Raw genomic sequence first — 8188 nt, forward strand, 5'->3', positions numbered from 1 at the left:
GTATCTGGGTCCTGGATGAATTATTGTGGTGGAGTATCGGGGTCCTGGGTGAATTATTGTGGTGGAGTATTGGGGTCCTGGGTGAATGATTGTGGTGGAGTATCGGGGTCCTGGGTGAATTATTGTGGTGACGTATCGGGGTCCTGGGTGAATCATTGTGGTAATGTATCTGGGTCTTGGGTGAAATATTGTGGTGGAGTATCTGGGTCCTGGGTGAATCATTGTGGTGGAGTATCGGGGTCCTGGGTGAATCATTGTGGTGGAGTATCGAAGGTCCTGGGTGAATTATTGTGGTGGATTATCGAAGGTCCTGGGTGAATTATTGTGGTGGAGTATTGGGGTCCTGGGTGAATTATTGTGGTGGAGTATCGAAGGTCCTGGGTGAATTATTGTGGTGGAGTATTGGGGTCCTGGGTGGTGGAGTATCAGAGTCTTGGGTGGACTGTGGTGGCAGCATATCAGGTTCTTTGGAGGGCGGAGGAGGTGATCAGGGTCCTGAGTAGATAGCAGGCATTATGTGGAGCATTAAGTATGGCTTGGTTGTTGATAACTTGAAGCAGGAATGGTTACTCTGACCTCATTCCTAGTCTTGCGTTCTGGTCCGGTGAATTAGGGTCGTGTCAGTGTGTCGGTATTGTCATATGAACTTGATGCTGATGTACGGAGTGTGGTGGAGGAGCAGGAGAGTATCACCAGGATGCAGAAAACTGCAGGGGAAATAACTCAAACCATAGCAGCAGCATGATTTTCACTCTGAAGGTGGTTTTTAAATCTGCTGTGACTGAACCTTTAACGTTCAGATTGCAGTTACAGTTATGGTGCTGCTCTGGAGCACATCTGCAGTACTGATATTTGACTGAGTGAAGCCGTTACTGGACATCACAGTGGTCTGAACTGAAGGCAGCAGCTTCAATACAACCTTCAAGCATCAATGAAAAACACTCTACAGGGAGTTTCAGTTTAAAATATTGATTTTTGTCATTTTTCAGGCAGGAGGACTGTGGGATTACACTGTACCTCCCAGATTAAGATGTTCTGCCTCCTTGGAAACACAACTGAACTGTTTGTCGTTTTTCTTTTTCTCCCTCCAGCTTGTCGGGACGTCAACAGTTTATGTCTTTGTTCAGATTTCAGGGATTCTGTGTTGCTGATCAGTAAATCACCGTCTGTCTTTGACGACTTTGTTTTTCTTCTGTAGGACTCCTCGTCTGATACCTTCTGTCTCGAGCCGGTTTCCTTCTCATCACACGACCTGTGGCCTCGATAAACAACCGCCAAAGAAGAACAGAGGGCGAAAAAGACGAGGAAGAGAAGGAAAGGGAACGAGGAGTGTTCCTGGCGGCAGAACAAAGACAGACAGATGGATGGAGTCAGCAGCTTAGCATCTGTAATCTCATGAAAGCGTGCGGAGGAATACGTGCAGCAGCCGCGATCATTCAGCGTCTGTCAGGAGCATCAACACCAACCATCACTTGTTGTTGATCAGAGGGAGCGGATGAGGAAGACCTCCTCAAACGTTTGAAACAAGTCATCTGCTGCTGCTGAGGAAGATTAAAAAACCTGTTTTACACGATCAACGTCGGCTGATTTCAGACAAATATTGGATACAGACGTGTCCAACCTTCAACATGACTGGAACACGGTTTTTACATCCGTGAAGAAGAGTGTGGCGAAACGAAGATGTTTGAAGGTAACCTGCGTCTAAACTTCGCTGATTTTAGGAGTCTTTCAGGAAACTCCTCAAAAATTCTGTTTAGTTTCATGAAATAAAAGAAACTGGAGTAAAAATCTCACATGAAATTACCTTCAGAAGTTCTAACGAGGCAGCATTTAACACCAAGTTATTTCAACAATAACGTACAAAAAAATTAGTCTTCAATTGTTAGAAGACGGAACTGATAAAGACAACGACAAAAAAAAATAAAATAAAATCGACAAATGAGACGAAATAAGGAAACAACAAACAATGAAGCCATAAAAACGTTACGAACACAGAGAAAAACAAAAACAAAGATGGAGGACAAAACCCCAAAAAGAAAACAAGGATGAAGATGAAGAACTTTTGCAGATGTGTTTACAATTTAATTTGCAACAAAAATAAAAATCTGTTAAGTTTCATCTGTTATGTTTTAATCTGAATTATTTCTAAACATTAAACATGTCCGACTCCGACCTTTGACCCTTTGACGGAAACACCCATAGAGTCTTTAAACGTGGTTCAATAAATATTTTGCTAACAGATGAACAAACGCTGCCTGCGGGTGACACGGAGGAACCCGGCCCCCTCCCTCAGCGAGTTTGTCCTTGCAGCAGCAGTGGACGTCGTGTTAAATGGTGCTAAAAGTAGGTTCCTGTAAACTTGTTTAATTATGACAAATGTGTGTGATTATGACGAATTACGGCCCTCCGTTGTGCTAATAGTGTAATTAGCGCCGGTAATCGGAGACTTCTGATGCTGAAGTGAGGCGGCGCTGCGGACAATTAGACCACAAGGAGCCGATAACCAGGAGCTTATGGTGCTTCTCATTACGACACCATCGTCATCCTGCAGGACTTTCAGCTGGAACTTCTGCTTCTCCTTCGGCCACTGCAGTAAGGGTGCGCTTCTGTTGCGATGGCGTTAACGAAGGTCAACGTGCAGACGGCAGGAGGTTAAACAGTTTGGGTCTAAACAGATGGAGACAACAGAGGTTCACATCTGGGTAAAATAAGGTATAGGGGCCAGAAGTGGCCCCTGGACCATCTCCACTCGGTCCTTTACAGAGTGTGTTTGGACTGAATCTCAGCTACTACCACACTGACCTTTAGATCATTATTTGTAAATGTGACTGTTTTGTATCAGCTAAAAATTATTAGCTGAGGCGGCCATCTTGATTTAGTCAGTCGTAGATGTTTGTCCAGTGATTAACTTCAGAGTTGAGTAAACTCCAGCCACTGTTTCAGGATGTTCGCCCACCTTCATCAGGTGCATCTGAGCAGCTACTTGTGAACAGCTAACCAGCCAATCAGATGGCAGCGACTCAAGCCATCAGAACCAGAACCTTATTTACAGGCCAAGCATGTACTGAACACCCGAGGAGTTTGAGTCCAGCTGCTGGTGTCTCTCAGGTTTCAAATGTTTTTAGCATTAGACAACCTGCTGAAGGTAAACTGAGCATCTGAGCCGAGCACAAGGACGATTCAGTTACGTTGAACACGGCGTGGCTTTTTGAGGATTTCAGAACCTGCTGATATGTTGGGATTTCCACCAACAACCACCTCAGAGTCTAGAGACTCGTCAGAGCAGAAAATGTCCTTCAGTCTTTTACTGTCCGGCGTTGGAGAGCCCAGCTTCAGAGTCCTGATTTTAGCTGACAGGAAGTGGTCTGCTGCTGCTGTGGACCATCTGCTTCTAGGTTGTTGAGCGTTCAGAGACGGGTTTTTGCAGATCTTGGTTGGAACGAGCAGCTATCTGAGCTCCTGTTGCTTTGCTCTGACCTCCCCTTCAGTCTGACCTCGGACATCAACACGACACAAAAGCGAGTCCCCGAGGCTCAGAGGGATTAACCTGTAGAAATAAAGGTTGAATGAGAAAAGTGTCGCCCTCTGGAGCGTTTTTTTTTTCCAGATTGTTTTCTGCAACTGTTAGAGATTGTTGTGAATATCTCAGCATCAAGCACACCCCATTAGGAGTCATCCATCATAATGCTCAGACCTTCAGCAGGTCGCCTCACGTGCACAGGCCCACAGGGTTGCTGCCATCTGATTGGCTGATCAGCCGTTTGTTAGATCCCACCTGTTTGGTTGCTTTTTAACACAAAGTACCCAGTGAGGGTTCTTTAGAGGCAAACTCAGACAGCAACAAGCAGATTGCGTCACATCTTTATGGAAAACGTTGGACCACAAGGCGGCGGGCGATATGCATTCCTTCATAGCCTCATTTTGGTGAATGTTCCCATTTTTTTTATATGAATTTTATTTAACCACCTCGTTTTCACCTGAACTTTTAATCCTCACTGAGAACTCTTGGGAGAATCAAAGCGAGGTCCTTCACCTTGACGAGACTTCCCGCTCAGATATTAGTTTCAGTTTGGAGCAGCTTCCCGTCAGAAGTCCTCGTCTCCTCCGGTGTGTCTGCTGAAAGTCAACAGAGACGTGGTGTGACCCCGAGCTGATAATACGTAACGTTAAGAGCAGAAATCAGAGCGTCCTCGCCGTTACGCTCTGAACTACACTCAGGAGAAATCATTTTCAAGCACTCCTCCTTCAGAGCAGTTGGAGCCTCTCAGCCTGCGTTTGATGGATATTAGACAAATTGCGTCATGTGCTTTTAAAGATGAGTCTCTTTAAGTGGAGGAGGGTGTGGAGCTTCAAAGCAGCTCCTCTTCTCCAAGGTCATTTCACGTTTTAACTCCGGGTCCGGTTCTTTACGAGAGCCCGAGTAATTAAAGTAATGGAGCCAAACTTTCTGATGGATTACATCACAGCAGCCAAAGAGCTGCACGTTAACGTCTTCATTTACCTGAGGCAGCTGGAGGAAACAATGAAACGACCTCACGTTGAGATGATCTGTGGATTCTGACTGGATGAAAACAACGACACTGAAAATGTTTTATAAATGTCACAGACTTTTCTTGCATCCTCATGGAAAATGAAAACACACCCTGCTACAGCAAAAGTCTTCAGCTGTGTTTAAAAGTAGTTCAGATGTTTATCACAATTCTCTGAAAACCTAAACATGGTTCACTCAGATCTCATTTTATTACCGTACTTCTTTCTGGACTATAAGTCTCTACTTTTTACTCACGTTTTGAACCACGCGGCTTAAAAAATGCTACGGTTACTTTATGACTGTTTTTAGATGGGTAGCCTCGTCACACCCGGGCACTCACAGAGCTGACCAGTGCACTGGCCGTGGAGGAGGGGTCCTCGTGTCTCAATGAGAATACCTGTGTAAATAAAAGGTTAAAAAAATCTGACCAATGAAATTTTCAAACAACAGATCAAAGTGTGTGGGGGTGGGGAGGAACGAAGTCCCCGTTGTGCCCCCTAGGGAGGGGGGAAGTTAAGTAAACAAATTGTTATAAACAACTGTTTATTGTCTAAACAAAGAAAAAAAAAGTTCTGTGTAAATATCTCATGTTACAACGTGGATTCCCGTGGCTTATAGACAAGCACGGCCTATAAATGTAAAAATTATTATATATATTTTTTAATTTAGTGGGCGTGGCTTATAGTCGGGTGCACTCAATAGTCTGGAAATTATGGTAACTACTGAATGATATGTTTAACGGTATTATTCTGTGACGGACATTTGATCCACGTTGCAGAAAACTGGACCAACAACTGTTCAACGAGCCATCTAAAACAGATAAGATACTCATTGTTCATAACATTTCTTCAGGACATTACGTGAAAGGTGTGAACTATCCCTTTAATCCTGGTTTTTACAGAACAATAGCGTTTATTTCTGACAGGTTTCAGTGCTTTAACCGACCAGGAGACTTTATTTAAATCTAACCTTTTAACAGAGTTACATGTAAAGGTTTATCATTTAGACTCAGTTTCTAGACTTTCAGCCTCTGACCCCCCCCCCCCCCCCCACACACACACACACACACACACAACAAATACCCATAATCCACCCCACCATCAAGGAGAGAAACGTACTAAACATACACTAATTCAAACAGCCTCTTATTTCTTATTAATCACTTTAATTTGTAGTTCTTGTAAGGGTGATAAAAATGACCGTTAACAATCTTCTTTAATTTAATTGGATTTGTGCAGGTCTTCCTGCGTCCCCCCACCTGGGTCTTTATGAGCCTCAGGGGGGTCCTTACTCTCAGTCCGCACCAACGGGATCAAAAAAGACATAAAAATATGAACTTTCACTTTAATGATATTTAAAGAGTTTTTTTAATGAACCACAGCTCGGCTGTAAAACTTGACCGACTCGTCAGCTGATGAGGGGTTCCAAAAAAAAAAAAGGTTCTGATGTTTCAGAACCAGGTTTAACCAGAACCAATCCACGAGCACCTACGAGCTGAAATAGACATCTCCCACACGCTTGTTTGCCCAGAACCGTCCTCTTCCTCTGCAGATAAACTTAAATTATTCATTCCTCCGCGCGCCCGTTGATAACAGAGAATAAAGTGTTGAAAGCCTCACGGTTGTCCACCTCCACGTCACAACGCCTTCACTCCCGCTCAGTCATGTATTTCAGCATTAAGGTTTAAACGCGGCATCTGGTGATCAGCACAGCTGAAGCTGAGCAGCAGCTGCCTTTTTGTTTTAAAGACGTCTAAATGTGCATTTCTTTACTTGAAACTTCTGCCAGCTTTATTTACAGAAATCCCTGAGAAAAGTTCACACAGCGTAAATCATTTGCTTCATTTTGTGTTCGAGTCCCGTCATGAGGAACATTTATAAACCCAGAAGTTCATCAAAAGTTTCTGAACATTTGGAACAAATTGTTAACAGAGTTAAGAGACCGCTCGAGCAGCAACGTTCTAAAATAACATTTTTAACTACTGAGACGTTTACGGCCTTAAAGGTGAGGAAGGCCCCGGTTCTGCATCAGATTGTTCTTTAAAAATACGTTCTCAAACTGAGGAGAACCCTCGCAGGATCTAATAAATTAAAACAAAACAGAAATATAGAACTCATCTTCTTTATTTATTCAGTTTGATGTTTTTAGGTTCTTTGAAACAAGAAAAAATGTTAAATATCCTAAATCACTGACATTTCCCTCCATTTTCACTTTACAGTCGTTTGAAGGAAGGCGCCCCCGTCCCCCACTGGCCCATGGGCCATCACTTGATGATCAGTGTCATGCATGAATCCTGGTCGTGTCTCTTTGTCTCCCTGGGATCTCTATGTCCATGTGTCCATCTGAGACTTCTCCCTCCTGTTTTTAGTTTCAGTGTCGACAGATGAACATCATCAAACCATTAGACATGTCCCTGTCCCCAACTCTCTGTCCCCTTCCTTCTGTCCCCAACTCTCTGTCCCCCTGTGCCTGTCTCCATGTTCCTGTTCCCTTTTCTGTACCTCTGTTCTTCTGTGTATGTCCCTGTGTCCCATCCCTCCGTCTATGTCCTTCTGTCTCCATTCTTCTGTCCCACTGTATCTATCCCCCTACCTCTGTTCTTATCTCTGTCCCTGTCCCTCTGTCCCCGTCCTCCTGTTCACTCTTCCTTTATTGTATTTAGTTTAAAATCTGAAGGAACCTGAAAACCTACGAACTCCGCTCCTTGTTTACCTTCAGAGTTTTTCCGTCTTTAGTGTGAATTAGCGTGGGCAAATGTCCTCCTGTGTTTCAGGTTTCGTCTCTTTGTCCGGAGACAAATTGACTCTGATGTCCACACAGATGTCCCCCCACCCTCCCTGCAGCTCCAGCTCAGTGCACAGAGAGGCTCAGTTAGAGGTTTGCAGAAAGTCAAAGAGAAAAAAAAAAGAACAAAAACCTCAAATGTGAAACTCCAATTAATTTAAAGACCCACCCCCCCACCCATCAGCAGCACCAATCAGCCCAGAATAAATCCGCGGCAGATCTAATTACTGTGCCGTCTCTGAAGACCCGGGCCGCCGCAAAGCCAATCTTCAAGTCGTTGTTTGAACAGGCTGATGAAGTCGGGGACTTGATGGATATCAAGTCATTTTGTTTAATTTATAAATGGATTTCCCCCTAATGCTTAAATTATCATCAGACGGAGGGAGGGGGCACAGTGGAAAGGATTTGGAAGGCAAAAGGTCTCAAACATGTGGCGGAGCAGAAGGATGACAGAAGACACTGTCCTCCAGCGTGTCCTAGCTGCAGCAAGCACGGCACTTTAAACAACCAGAGGATGTCCTGCAGGAGGGACAGGACATGTTTGTCAGGGCCGAGAGGTGGGGGACGCCTGAACGAGTCACCGGTCCGTCCCAATAGAACCAACCCAACAGGCCTGGTTCTGAAGGGACACCATACACACAAGGGGAGAACCAGCAGGAGACAGAAACCAGCCGGCTTGGTCCAAACGCGTTCTGAACGTCCACTGAGCAGATAATTAAACTCAGGTTAACAGAAAACGTGAGAATCGGACTGGGTCGGTTCTACACAAGTACATGAGCCGGACCCAGAGGTCCGGACTGGGTCGGTTCTACACAAGTACATGAACCGGACCCAGAGGTCCGGACAGGGTCGGTTCTACACAAGTACATGAAC

General features: G+C 44.6%; 1 protein-coding gene across 1 annotated transcript in view; it reads right to left on the reverse strand.

Annotated features, from left to right (window-relative positions):
- Positions 1–8188, reverse strand: part of LOC119427226 (neuronal PAS domain-containing protein 3) — a 162415-nt gene that overhangs the window by 27262 nt on the left and 126965 nt on the right. The gene's annotated exons all lie outside the window — the stretch shown is intronic.

Source organism: Nematolebias whitei, chromosome 21, assembly GCF_014905685.2.
Source record: "Nematolebias whitei isolate Nwh7 chromosome 21, NemWhi1, whole genome shotgun sequence".
Lineage (NCBI taxonomy): Eukaryota > Metazoa > Chordata > Actinopteri > Cyprinodontiformes > Rivulidae > Nematolebias > Nematolebias whitei.